Consider the following 12,461-nt stretch of genomic DNA (forward strand, 5'->3'; position numbering starts at 1 on the left):
TACACACCCGGTGTGCTTCAAAGGATGCCCACTGTACAGTCAGGTGATGATGCACAGTAGGAGAGAAGTGAGCCAGCGCCCCCTCTTCCCCCGCCCGAGAGAGAGAGAGAGAGAGAGAGAGAGAGAGAGAGAGAGAGAGAGAGAGAGAGAGATTAAGTCAGTCCTTGGTCTCTGGGGGCTTTGTCCTTGTTGAGTTCCTGAGACTCAAGTTTCTGAAAGGTACTCTGTGGGCGAAAGGATGCAGTCTTGTAGAAATGGTAGCTGGAACGGTAGACACGGAACCCCTTGACAGCGTGTGTCCCCCTGAGCACCACTTCTGTCCCATGCCTCCATCTCCCTTGGTCAGTAGCTCAAGGACAATCACAACAGCTTGCCGCTTGATGCTTGTCGCGGAAAAGCTGGTGAAACTCTCGGGGCAGGATTCTGCACACCGAAAGCGCCAGTTACCTGTGTGTGACACACCCCTGCAAGCTCCCCGCCCTCCCTCGGGAGTGATCCCTGGGGCCTTACTTCCTACTCCTCCAGGCGCTGACAGCCCGCCGCCGCTGGCGCACAGTAGTCAGGTGCACTTCCTAGGAGCCGGGGACTGCGTGGGTGGCACCCCAGCTCCCAGGCGGCCAAAGCCACAGCGCAGAGGGCGGGCCTAGGGGATTAGCGCCCCCGGCCGCTAGGCGGCGCTGCGCCCTGCCCGCCCTGCCGGGGCCACCTGGGCCGGCCGCTGCACCTCTGGGCCCGTGTGCACGGCGGCCACCACGGCGGCTGCCAATCCCTGACCTCGCTACCGAGTGTACCATGCAGTGCCTGGGCGCCGAGTACTTGGTAAGGGCGACAACCTGGACCCTGAGGGAAGCGGCCTCTGCGGGCACCTGCACAGGCAGGACGCTTCCGCCTCCCATGTCCCTTGGCGATCAAGCCATCTGCTCCGCGACACCGCTCCTTTAAGGACACCTGGACCGACCGGAGGGAGTGTGTTGGGCCCAGGTCAGGAAGACGCAAGGGACTAGGGGGAGGAGGGTGCTCTTACCTCCAGTAAGAACTAGGCACCCAGAGGACTTCACATCCCACCCTGCAGAGAGCAGGTCTCCCCCAGGAGAAAGAGTCGGGTGACAAAGTTGAGTTACTTTAAGCAGCCTTTGGATAGGTTTGGGTTGGGCTGATTTCACCTGTTTTCTCCTTATTTTCTCAACTCTCCATTTTTATTTATTTATTTATTTTCCTGGAAGGTTTCTGAAGAGAAAACACCTAGACAGAGAGAGTGGCGACCCCAGATTTACAGGAAATGCACAGATACGGCGTGGCTAGCTCTGTTCTTTCTCTTTTGGACTGGTTTGGTAAGTACGGCCGCTTGGCAGGCACAAGGCCCCGTTGTGTGTGTCCAGACACAAATGTGTCTTAAATGTGAGTCGTTTAAAGTTTATGCTGCAAGGACATTGGCCCAGAAGGAGCCTGAGTTAGGAAATTCTTCTTCTGGGATTTCACAATCTCCTCAGCTCCCTGAGGAGGCTGTCTTCTTGCAGCAGACTGAGATTTATCGGGTCCCCATTAGGAAATGGAGAATCCGTGTCTTTCCTTTGGTAAGGGTGAGGTGAATTCCTTTACTATCCAAGCTCTCAGAGTAGAAGTCAAATACTCCTCAACAACAGCCTAGAGATTGCTTTTTTCCTGGGTGCATGCAGAGACACACACGTACACATGTGCACCTCCTTGGCCTGCTGTGTTTAGTAACGTGCTGCAAACCCTCTCCTTACATACTTGATTGGTGGTACACATGATTGGTGGTTATACCCCATCAGACCCTGGTGAGTCAACCCTGAGAGTCTCTTGGAACTGAATCTTGATTCTCTTAGTCCTGGAGCCTCAGTCACCCTTTTCAAAGGCTGTGCTAAGGAAGTCACCCATGCCAGCTGGGGCATGCTATGTGCTGCATAGTAAATGGTTAACTCACAGTGCCCTATATCGACCTAGTAGTAATTACCTTCGTTGAAAAGACTTTATTTGAACTCACCCTAAAATACCATGCTTGTTCTACCCAAGTAAAGAAGGCATGTATTCGATTTTTAATTGTCCAGCTTTGTGTAGATAGACTTGATAGGACACACAGTGGAAGGCTGGGCCTGGAGGGGATTGCTGCTGCTGCTGCTGCTGCTCTAGCTGAGGCCTCTCCTCAAGGAGCCCAAAGAAGTCTGCGTACCTACTATGTCTTATACCTCCCCTATCCACGGTCTGTTCTCCTCCACTTCCGCTGCTCTGTAAATCTAGGGAGCAGCTGTCCCTCCTGAGGACTCTGCAACTTTGACCTTGGGCTGTTACTGTCATTTAATGGTCCTCCCTGGCCCCTCCACCCCTCAAACTCTCAGGCGGGCAGCTGCCTAGGGAGCCGATCATAGATGGCCCTTCACAGCCTGAAGAATTATGAGCTGGCCGAGACACTGCACGCACTGAGCTGGAAACTGCAGAGAAAGCACACTTTGTTTGTAGGATAAATCTAAAGGTTTCCATATGCCCAGATTCTCTTCACTACATCTAGTCATAAGAGTTCTCTCTTAGCTGACTAGCATCTTTCCTCTTCTGCAAAATCTTTAGCTACAGATACCTATCCAAAGCAGAACAAAGTGTGTGTGTGTGTGTGTGTGTGTGTGTGTGTGTGTGTGTGTTTTCATCCACTGTTCCACTTCTGGGTCCTGTCATCACATCATAGACCAACTGTCCAAAGTGAAGGATTGATGTCGCTGCCCTCAGTCAGGGCTGGACAAAGCAGCTCGGTTGAGGATGCCAGACTTGTAAGCAGGGCTGGTCCCCTGCAAACAGAAAGAGCACCAGCCTGTGCTGATGCTTGTATTAAATACCTGAACAGAAAGCAAGCCTGAAGCTCTGAATGATCCCTGCCTCTCCTTGCCCACCAGTGTCCTCTCCCACATCACCCTTTCCTAGTTATCTTTCCAGACTCCCATTTCCCAGACCCAGCTTGGAGCAACTTCATTTGAAGCCACAGCACACTAACACGTACACTTCCTAGACTGCTGATACTGGAGTCTGGGCTCTGAGGCCCGGAGCTCACCAGCCTTACCTTGACAAAAGAAAATCAGGCCACAGGAGCTGGAGAAACGAAGTGCATTCATTTACAGTCTGGGGCAGAACTAGAGGCCAAAAAGTTGTTAGTTTTTCTCCACCTTTTCTGTTGGAGTCTTAAAATGAGGAAAACAAAGCCAGGAAATATTCCTGTTCCGACTGAGCTGTGTGATCGATATCAGTACTGTTTGCTGCCTCTTCTTGATGCATGTGGAATCCCTCCTCCCGTGGGAGGGAGTGTCTGGGACCCCTAGGAAAAGTTTAGTTCCCTGAGGTCTGTTTTTCAAGGGCCCTGTTACACTGCTCACCACCTCTCCTCATGTGGAATTAAAATTGTGGTGATGGTTCACAGTGGTGTGAAGGGAACCCAAGAAAACCAAATCCCTCACCTCCCCATGAACTTCCCAAGGGAGGCATCGCACAGGAAGTCGGGGCACAGAGAAACTATCATGTTGTGATTAGATAAGTCTCTGGTAAGACAGGCAAAAGCAGACACACACAAGTGCAGATGACATCAGGACTCACATCCCAAGCCAGGACAGAAGATGGACATGCCAAGGCCATTTAGGCACACAGACTCACCCTTTAGTGCCCTGCCTTGAAGAGAAGAAAGGGTGACCCTGACTGTTAGCAAAGGTGACCGATATATCCTAAAACTCTCATTAGCTAAACTGAGAAGGAACTTGGGAAGGGACAAGGGTCCCCTCCCCCACGCGGTCTGCAGTTGATAAGTCCTGTTCCTTTGGGGGCTGTGTCTTCCCCTAAGCCTCTTGGTCCAATCCCAGCCCAGGGCAGTGCCATCAATAATAATAATCCTGGGAAGTGAATTTCAAGGGTTGTCACCCGGCTTTGTTTGTCTTTGTGTCCTCTAGTGAAGTCTCTAGTATCCACTGAGCACTCGAATATTTAATACTTTGGTTTTGTCTTTTTGAGACAGGGTCTTGTGTAGCCTGGGGTTGGCCTTGAACCCATTTTGTCACCAAGGCTGGTCTTGAATTCCCCCTGATCCTCCATCCTCTGCCTCCTGAGAGCTGGGGTTTCAGGTATGCACCACCTGCTCAGATTATTACTTTTATTTCAAAACTGTCAATGAATGCAGAGCCTTGGAAGTTCACTGACTTCAAGGCAGGGTACCTTTGGAGCATATGGCTACCGCCATTAGTGGACAGTATCCCACAGCCTCTGTCCCTGAAGAAGCTTGCTAGCACCACATTCTTTTAGATGGCCTTCTGCATGTAGTAGATCGGGAGACTTACCCCAACCTAAGTGTGTATTATGAGAAGAAATCTCGGCAGTGGACAGACAGGTGTGTACGAGTGCAGTGGTTTGGGCTGAAGTTTCAAATGTTCCACATTCACTATAAAAGTGGATTTATGAAATAACAACAACAAAATAACAAAAAAAACACTGATTGACTGCAAGATGCCCTTGCAAAGCAGAATCCTGAGATCGTTTTTTTTTTTCCTCATAAGTTCTTTATTTTGTAGATTTTAAGCAAGTAGCCCAAATACTGCTTCAGACTTGTGTGTTGATACGTATCGACTGTGTAGCCTTGATAGAGTTCCCTATAAGTCATATGAAAAGCACATTTCTAAGGAAAGACGGGATGCCTGATAGCTCAGGCAGTAAGTGTTGGCATTGCAGGTGAAAGGACTGAATTTGACCGGAGGAGGAGACAGATGAAGACAGATAATGGTTGGGGCTCACTGGCTAGCCAGCCTAACCTACTTGGTGAGTTTCAAGCCTGGAGAGAAACTGTGTCTCAAAAAACCAACGTGGATGCTATTGGTGAAATTATTAAGGCCACTCCACGTAGTTAAAAGGAAGATTTATTTAGTGGGTGACTTACAAATGAAGGGATAGGTAGATCGAGGGGGCCTGGGGAAGGTGTATCGCAGTCCAGCGGTGTTCTCTGGAGCTCTGCTCAGTCAACCTCCACCTTCCAGGGTCCAGGAACAGAGACAGTGCTCGCCCATCCAGGTCTCGGGTCTCCAGACGCCTCCCTTGGCCCCGCCTCGTAGGCGTGACAGTTGCCAGAGTCTCAATGGGGTTTGGGTTGGAACTTCCAGATCCAAGCTGGAATGGCTACCCACTACAGGATGCTGTCTGCGGAGCAACAGCCAAAGTTGTCCTCTGACCTCCACGTATGCATACGTGCACACATGTGCACCCACACGTGAATACATGTGCACCCACACATGCACACGCAGGAAATATTATGTGCACTTGATACACTTAGATAACCCAGACGTGCTGAAGGGATGAAATGAAATTATCCCAGTCAAGTTTGGCTGAAAAAAATCACAAAGTGATGGCTTCTTGAAGAAGAGAAAGAAGAGGAGAGAGCAGAGCAGAATCTGAGAGCTCTAGGACCCACCCCACCCCACCCCCACCCCGCGCGCGCGCGCGCGCGTGCGCACCTGCTACACCAGCTTCACAAAGCTGGACCTTACCTGGGTAGGTGGAATTGCTAAGGGAGGGAAGGGCTGTGGAACATCCTTGTTCTTGTGTTTCACACCTTCCTCTTCGGGATGTGAGGGGCTGTGGTTTGCTCCCCGGCCAGGCAGTCATCCCATGCCCCTGGGTCTTGCCAGGTGTTCATCATGGGCTATTCGGTGGTGGCTGGAGCAGCGGGAAGACTCCTCTTCGGCTATGACAGCTTCGGCAATGTGTGTGGCAAGAGGAACTCCCCGGTGGAAGGGGCCCCCCTCTCAGGGCAGGACATGACTCTCAGAAAGTAAGTCTTGTGACTTAGGTCTCCAATCTACAGAGGGGCTGGGGCTGTATTTCAAAACCTCGCCTTCATCTAAGAGCTCAGCAACATTTCCTATCTGAAAAGGAGGCTGCGCGTGCCTGTAAGGGGGCAAGCAGCTGTAGAATCAACCAGTCCCGGGTTCACATTCAGCCTCCACTATTTCTCAGCTCTGTGACCTGGGGGCAGAGTCCCTAGCCTCTCTGAGGCCAGTTTTCGTCTTTTTAAACTGGTAATTATACCTCTCTTTCCAGGGTGTTTTAACGCTCCCCTGAGACTCTGCATGAACTAAGCTTAGCAGATGCTCAGTGTTCCTTCCCATGACAAGGTCTCAGAATCAGACAGGTAGTGTGCATTCTGCATTCTGCCTGGGGTGTGGAAGGGAGTGAACTGGCCGTTTCCTGGGTTGGGGGTGGGTGGGTGGGTGATGAGGAGCTTGTCTATTGGAACTGTTTCCACAGGCTGGTGATGGGGTCAGTTGTACAGATCTGTCCAGTGCCCTGAACTGTGTGCTGGAAATGATTCAGGAGGCAAACTGGATGTGTATTTTAACAGAATTTTGAATTTCTAAACAAAACGAGGTCTGCGTGTGTCGTTCACCCCGGGAAATGTGTCCCGCCGTTTCTCTCGCATCCTTCCTCCCATCCCCGGTGGAGGGAGAGAGGCTTCGAGACCCCTTTGCCAGGTGTTCCCCTCACAGTCAGCCCCCCAGGGCTCTTCCCCTGCGTTCCTGTGGCTTTGGCAGCCTGTATCAGCCTTGGGTTGGGGGGGGGAGGGCGCAGCTGCCCCTGACAGCGCATGACCAGCGCGCTGAGGGCGACAGCCTACTTTGGGGCCGAGTAGCTGAAGGCAGCCTGGCTGTCCTGGCTCTTAGGCTGCCTTAAATCCCCAACCTCAGCCCCTCCTCCCACTTGTCACCTCCCTGAGCTCCACTGTCCTCTGAAATTTAGAGCAGTCTCCATTACGTCGTTTATATGCCAGTTTGAAGCACATCATACACAGTTTGATCGGCCCTTCTCTTCCTCCGTGGCGTCTCGGGTAACTCTTGCTAGATCCCTCACTTCTCAGATGCAGACCCTAGAAAAAGGAGAGGCTTGTTCCCATTTGAATACGGTTCCAAGATGCCGCCAGTTGGTGTGATAAGTGTTCGGTTATTCGATGCATTTGGCTACAAAAGTTTGTCTTAGTCATTCCCCTTGTGATGGTACAGGATACATTTCCAGAGCCACAGTTAAACAATGAGTCTCCGTGGCTGCGATGGGCTTTGTTTCCCCCATCTATAGACACGTGTTCTTTATGAATGCTGCGATCTGGACGTCGAGGACAGGTGGCTTGGCCCCACGGCCTCTGTGTATCCAGCTGTCCTGAGAAGCAGCTGGACACCCTGGAAGAGTCCAGCACTTTGCCGACACCAATGGTAAGCGTTAAGGGCCTACTTTTCCCCCAGATCACCTGGTAGAGCAACCTGTAGGGTCCCAGATAGGTAGTGTAACTTACCCTGAAGCTACTTTCTTTGAAAAGGTAGGAAGTATGCCCCTTTGCGGGCGTCTCTTAGTGGAAAGGACCAGGAGTATTTTCTCAGGAACCTGTTCAGTGTCATTGAGGCTTTCTGCGCTTATTTGAACCCCCTGGGTGTGGTCCCTGCTCACAGGTCTACCTCAGAGGCTAAGAAGGGGACAGTAGACACAGGGCCCCGAGGTTCCCGTTCAAATCACCCACGTGGGGGGCTTTTTTAATGTTGTCAGAGACCTTGAATACTTTCACTGACAGAAAAAGGTCAGAAGTTGTACTAAAACCACCTGGTCCAGACAGTTCAGATGCACTTTAATTAAAAAAGGAAAGGAAAAAAAAATGAAGCAACTTGATGGTGAATTTTATCTGTCTGAAAAAAATAGAGTGTGAGATCTTAAAAAATATTTTCAAAGCTGGGTGAAAAATCTCAAGCTTCTACAATAAATCATCTTCAAATAACCTTCAAATCATTTTAATGACAATCCTGTGATTTATGATGTCAAATTTGGGGGTTTGGAAAGAAAGAGAACCCAAGTCATCCTCAGATGACACACCTGTTCTTTCTATGTGCAGGCCACCTGTTTTCCAAGGCTGGTAATACATTCTAATTCCTTCGTGATTTGGGAAAACAGCCGTGGCTTCTTTACTGGCTCCCCAAGGAAGATGGCTGCAATACATTTTTTTAAAAAAAAAAAATAGCCTAGTGTATGTGTGTTCTGCTTTCAGGGTCTTTCCTGTGTGTCTATAGTTTGAATTCCTTCAACTATACTCAGAGTCCAAATGCAGATACACTGTGTCCAGGCTCCCCGTTCCTCCAAGGTAAGAGCTTATGTACAAAAGGCATTTGGTGCTTGATGCTGTCTATACACTGCGAAAAATGAAAGGGAGATTCAGAGTGTAGCTCACAATCAGGGACAGAGAGGGACTGTTTCATATATATAATAGCCAATAGCTAAATATGGAGAAAAACATCAAACAATAAGAGTACACACACAGTCTTCAAACACCAGTGCTGGACTGGCGAGGTGGCCCACTTGAAAGCGCTTGCCACAAAGCCTGGTGCCCTGAGTTTCATGCCAGGACCCACATGATGTGAGGAGAGAACCCACTCCTGAAGATCACCCCCAGCTTCTACCTGTATACCAGGGTGCACATGCACATGCATACACACAATAAAGTGTGATAATTTTTTAGAGACAGTGAAAACAAACATATACACTGTTACCAAATGAATGGTTTTTATGAAGCGGCTCACATTCACTTTTCCTTCCCCAGTTCTTTGTTATCGTTAAGGAGAAATCATCAACATTCACTTTTTCACTACAACCAACATGGTTAGTTTTTATTGTTCAAGACTATGCCATAAGAAGTAGCCTGGGTGTCTGGAGAGATGTCTCAGAGGTTAAGGGCACTTGTTCTCTTGCAGAGGACCTGGGTTCTAGTCTCAGGATTCACATGGTGACCTGGACCAGCACCAGGCACACATGTGGTGCACATACATACAACAAGGCAAAACCCACAAATAATGCTTTAAAAAGTTCAGTGTAGGGACTGGAGAGATGGCTCAGCGGTTAAGAGCACTGACTGCTCTTCCAGAGGACCCAGGTTCGATTCCTGGCACCCGCATGCAGCTCACAACTGTCTGTAACCAGTTCCAGGAGATCCGACACCCTAATACAGACATAAATGCGGGCAAACACCAATGCAATGAAATAAAAGTAAATAAAAATTCATGTATTCAGATGAAATGTATTAGAATTTTACATAAAGTTGTACATTAAGCTTAAAAAGCTGACTATATATATTTTAAAGCAAGAACGAGGCTGGAAGGGGAAGGTCAAGCAGGCTCCACACTTGTCTTGTCCAGCCCAGGTCCTTCTGAACATCCTGGGTGAGCTCCTCGGGGTCTTTCTCACCCTGGCTTGCAGCCGGCAGCTTCTAAGCCCTTCCCGAGTGGCAGTGATGCAGTGCTGGCGTGGGTGGCCCACATTTGCCCCTTGGAAAAGGCCAAGGCCATGGCAGGGCGCTCTGCTGTGCTAAAGAAAGCTTGTTGACTTTGTATTGCCCTTCTTTTGGAAAAAATGAATAAGTACTCCTAAAAAGAATCCCTGAGGAACAGTAATTTAAGTAAAACAAGACATTGTCTTGAGCAACCCATACAGTGTGGATGAAACTTTTGCTTGGGACTCTCAAAATAAAGTCTATTCTGTCACAGCCTAGCACATACATACCTTCATATGTAGGTGTAAAATAGACAGAAATGTCACAAAAAGACCTCCTCTTATTATATATGAGTCATGTGATGGTTCCTATTCCAGTGAAGTTTTTAAATATATATATGCGCATGCATGGCTAGTCAGCATTCGAGCATGGAGAGGCGAGGTACTCAAAGGCCCCCACTCCTAGCTGGGAGCTGTTCACAACTGACAGCTTCTGGAAGAGGGAGAGTCGGTTTTCTTTAGGGGCGTGGCTCCTGGTAGATGGGCTACACTTCAGTGGGTGGTCCCATGCCTAGAAATACATGATCAGCACAAATTGAACCTGGAGGATTTTTTTTAAAAAAAAGGACACATAGTTAAGTATGGAGGTGGGGAACGGATCTTGGAGGAGCTGGAGGAGGAGTGGAGGGGATGTGACCAAATCCATCGTATGAAATCCATGAAGAATTAATAAAAATATTGTATTAAAAATAATCACTGCCAGGCGGTGGTGATGCATGCCTTTAATCCCAGCACTCAGAAGGCAGATGGCAGGTGGACCTCTGAGTTCAAGTCCAAGCTGGTCTGTAGAGTGAGTTCTAAAGGACAGCCAGGGCTATACAGAGAAACCCTGTCTCAGGAAAAAAAAAAATCAGCACAATCTGTAACTGGCTGTAAATACAACTTGAAAAAAATATCAATCTCTCAAGACCTAAAGGCAACAAGCAGGGTCGAACTTATAGGAGTCAGGGTGTAATCCATCATCTTATAGCACTCTTTTCTAAAATTTGCAATTTGAAAGCTTATTCAATCTGCTTTCCTACAGTATCTTATTTTTTTAATATGGTTATTCTTGCTTATCTTAATGAACTATAACTGAACAGGAAAAACAACTGGAACATTTGAGTGGGCTAAAGTAAGATTATGTAATGCTTGGACAGAGAATATTAGTGATTAGGAACAATATAAGTGTGCCTGCATAAAGAATAAAAAAAAGAGTGTGTGTGTGTGTGTGTGTGTGTGTGTGTGTGTGTGTGTGTGTGTGTACATGCATGTGCAAGTGAGCATGGGGAGGCCAGAGAACCCCTCTGGGCTTATACTGAGAAATACCATCGACCTTTTAGAGACAGAGTCCTGTTGGCTTGGAGCTCACCAGTTAGGCACTGTCTCTGTCTCTCCTGTGCTGGGATTACAAGGTGTGCCAACACACCAGCATTTTTGCACAAATCCGGGCAACCCAGCCTCTTACTTACAAGGCAAACTCTTTCCTGTAAACTAAGCATCTCCACTCCCACCCCTAGTCCTGAGAATGAAATTTTTTAAGGTTTCCATTTAAAGAGTCCAATCAACTGTCCTCTTTCTGTAACTGGGATGACAGCCATGATTCCATGGGAAATTTATATGGTGCTACTGAAAAACAGCACATTTGTGGGGCTCCTAGTCCGTTCCTTTTCTAAGCCTCTGACATGTACTCGCCCACTGGGGCTCACAGAGTGTCTGTGCTGTAGGTATCATTTTATAGACGAGAAAACCGATCAGAGAAAGGCTGAGCCATATGATGAGCATGTAGAAAAACAGGCATCCAACCAAGCAGCAGTGTCCATACTGGGTTCTGTAACCAGCGTATGCAATCAAGGCTAGATCGGACAACCTGGTAAATGACTCCTTAGGCTCACAGCAAGCTAGAAGGGGAAAAAAATATCTCATGATCACATGACCTGGAGCCACCACCTCTTCTACCTCTGAAGCCAGCCCCAACCTTTTCACCCTGCAGCTCAAATCTTGCCAATGCTAACTTTCAAGTGCAGACAGAAGTATTGATTGACTAGCCTTTTTTGGACAAAGCCAGGAGACAAAAATAGGCTTGAGGCACCATTTCCTTTCCTACACAAGAAAGCGTTTGTTTAAGATGGAAATTATCATATTTATCCTGGAAGAGCTGTGCCAAGCCTTAAAAGCTACAGAACATGAGAAGTGTGGCCGTAGAGCCAAAGAACATTTTCCAAATACTTCTTTTGACTACATCAATTGTTTCTTCTGCTTGTGGCGATCGCTTAAGGTATAACTCACCCTTTAGAGCAGTGGCTGAATTTCAAAAAGGCATGGGCACCTGTGCACGAGCTTTGATGAGCAATGAAAAAGTACTAAGGAAGATAATGCTCAAAACTGTCTTTTTTCCTTTGGTGCCTAGCACAGTACTTCATTTTGAGTCTCCCATGCATTTGAAATCTAAAAGGCCTGGGATTCTCCGCCACACTCTCACCTCCCACTCAATTCTAGTTCTGGCCTCCTGCTCGTCAACACTGTGTTGTTTACTTGGGTGAAATCCACATACAGATGTCTATACATCTTTCTTGCGGCCCTCCAGACTCCTTTCTGCAAGCTGGAATGGTTTTGCTAGTGGCGATGAAATGTAGACTGTGGAAGAAACCTCAGGCTGTGGACTAATGCACCTCTGGCCCAGTGAATGACGGGCATTTTCAGTGGACTGCTAGGCAGCCTGTCTCACCTGGAAAGTTAGTATTGGCAAGGTCTGCACTTGAGGTGAAAGGCTGGGGCTGGCTGCAGAGGCAGAGAGGAGGAGGAGGAGGAGGAGGAGGAGGAGAGGAGGAGGAGGCGGTGTCTCCAGGACACGTGGTATGGCATGTTTTCCCTTCCTAGCTCAGTGTGAGCCTAAGGAGGCCACTCATAGAGATCCAAACTTCACATGTTTCTCTGTGTCCCTTTCAGGGTAAGATGGGTCATTCTTGTCATTCTTTATCAGCACAGGATTAGTGAATCTCACACACACACACACACACACACTCACGCACACACACACACGCGCACACACGTTAGTAAAGCCACATGCATAAAATTACGAATAATGTTTAGATCAAAGGAATAAAAGAGCATTAAGTCTGTGTTTGCTCTTAGCTTTTAGAAACCCT

General features: G+C 48.3%; 1 pseudogene; it reads left to right on the forward strand.

The window, feature by feature from the left end:
- The first annotated feature begins 690 nt into the window (after positions 1-690).
- Positions 691-12,461, forward strand: part of LOC114701362 — a 70,610-nt pseudogene continuing 58,839 nt past the window's right edge.

The sequence above is a fragment of the Peromyscus leucopus genome, chromosome 6, assembly GCF_004664715.2.
Source record: "Peromyscus leucopus breed LL Stock chromosome 6, UCI_PerLeu_2.1, whole genome shotgun sequence".
Lineage (NCBI taxonomy): Eukaryota > Metazoa > Chordata > Mammalia > Rodentia > Cricetidae > Peromyscus > Peromyscus leucopus.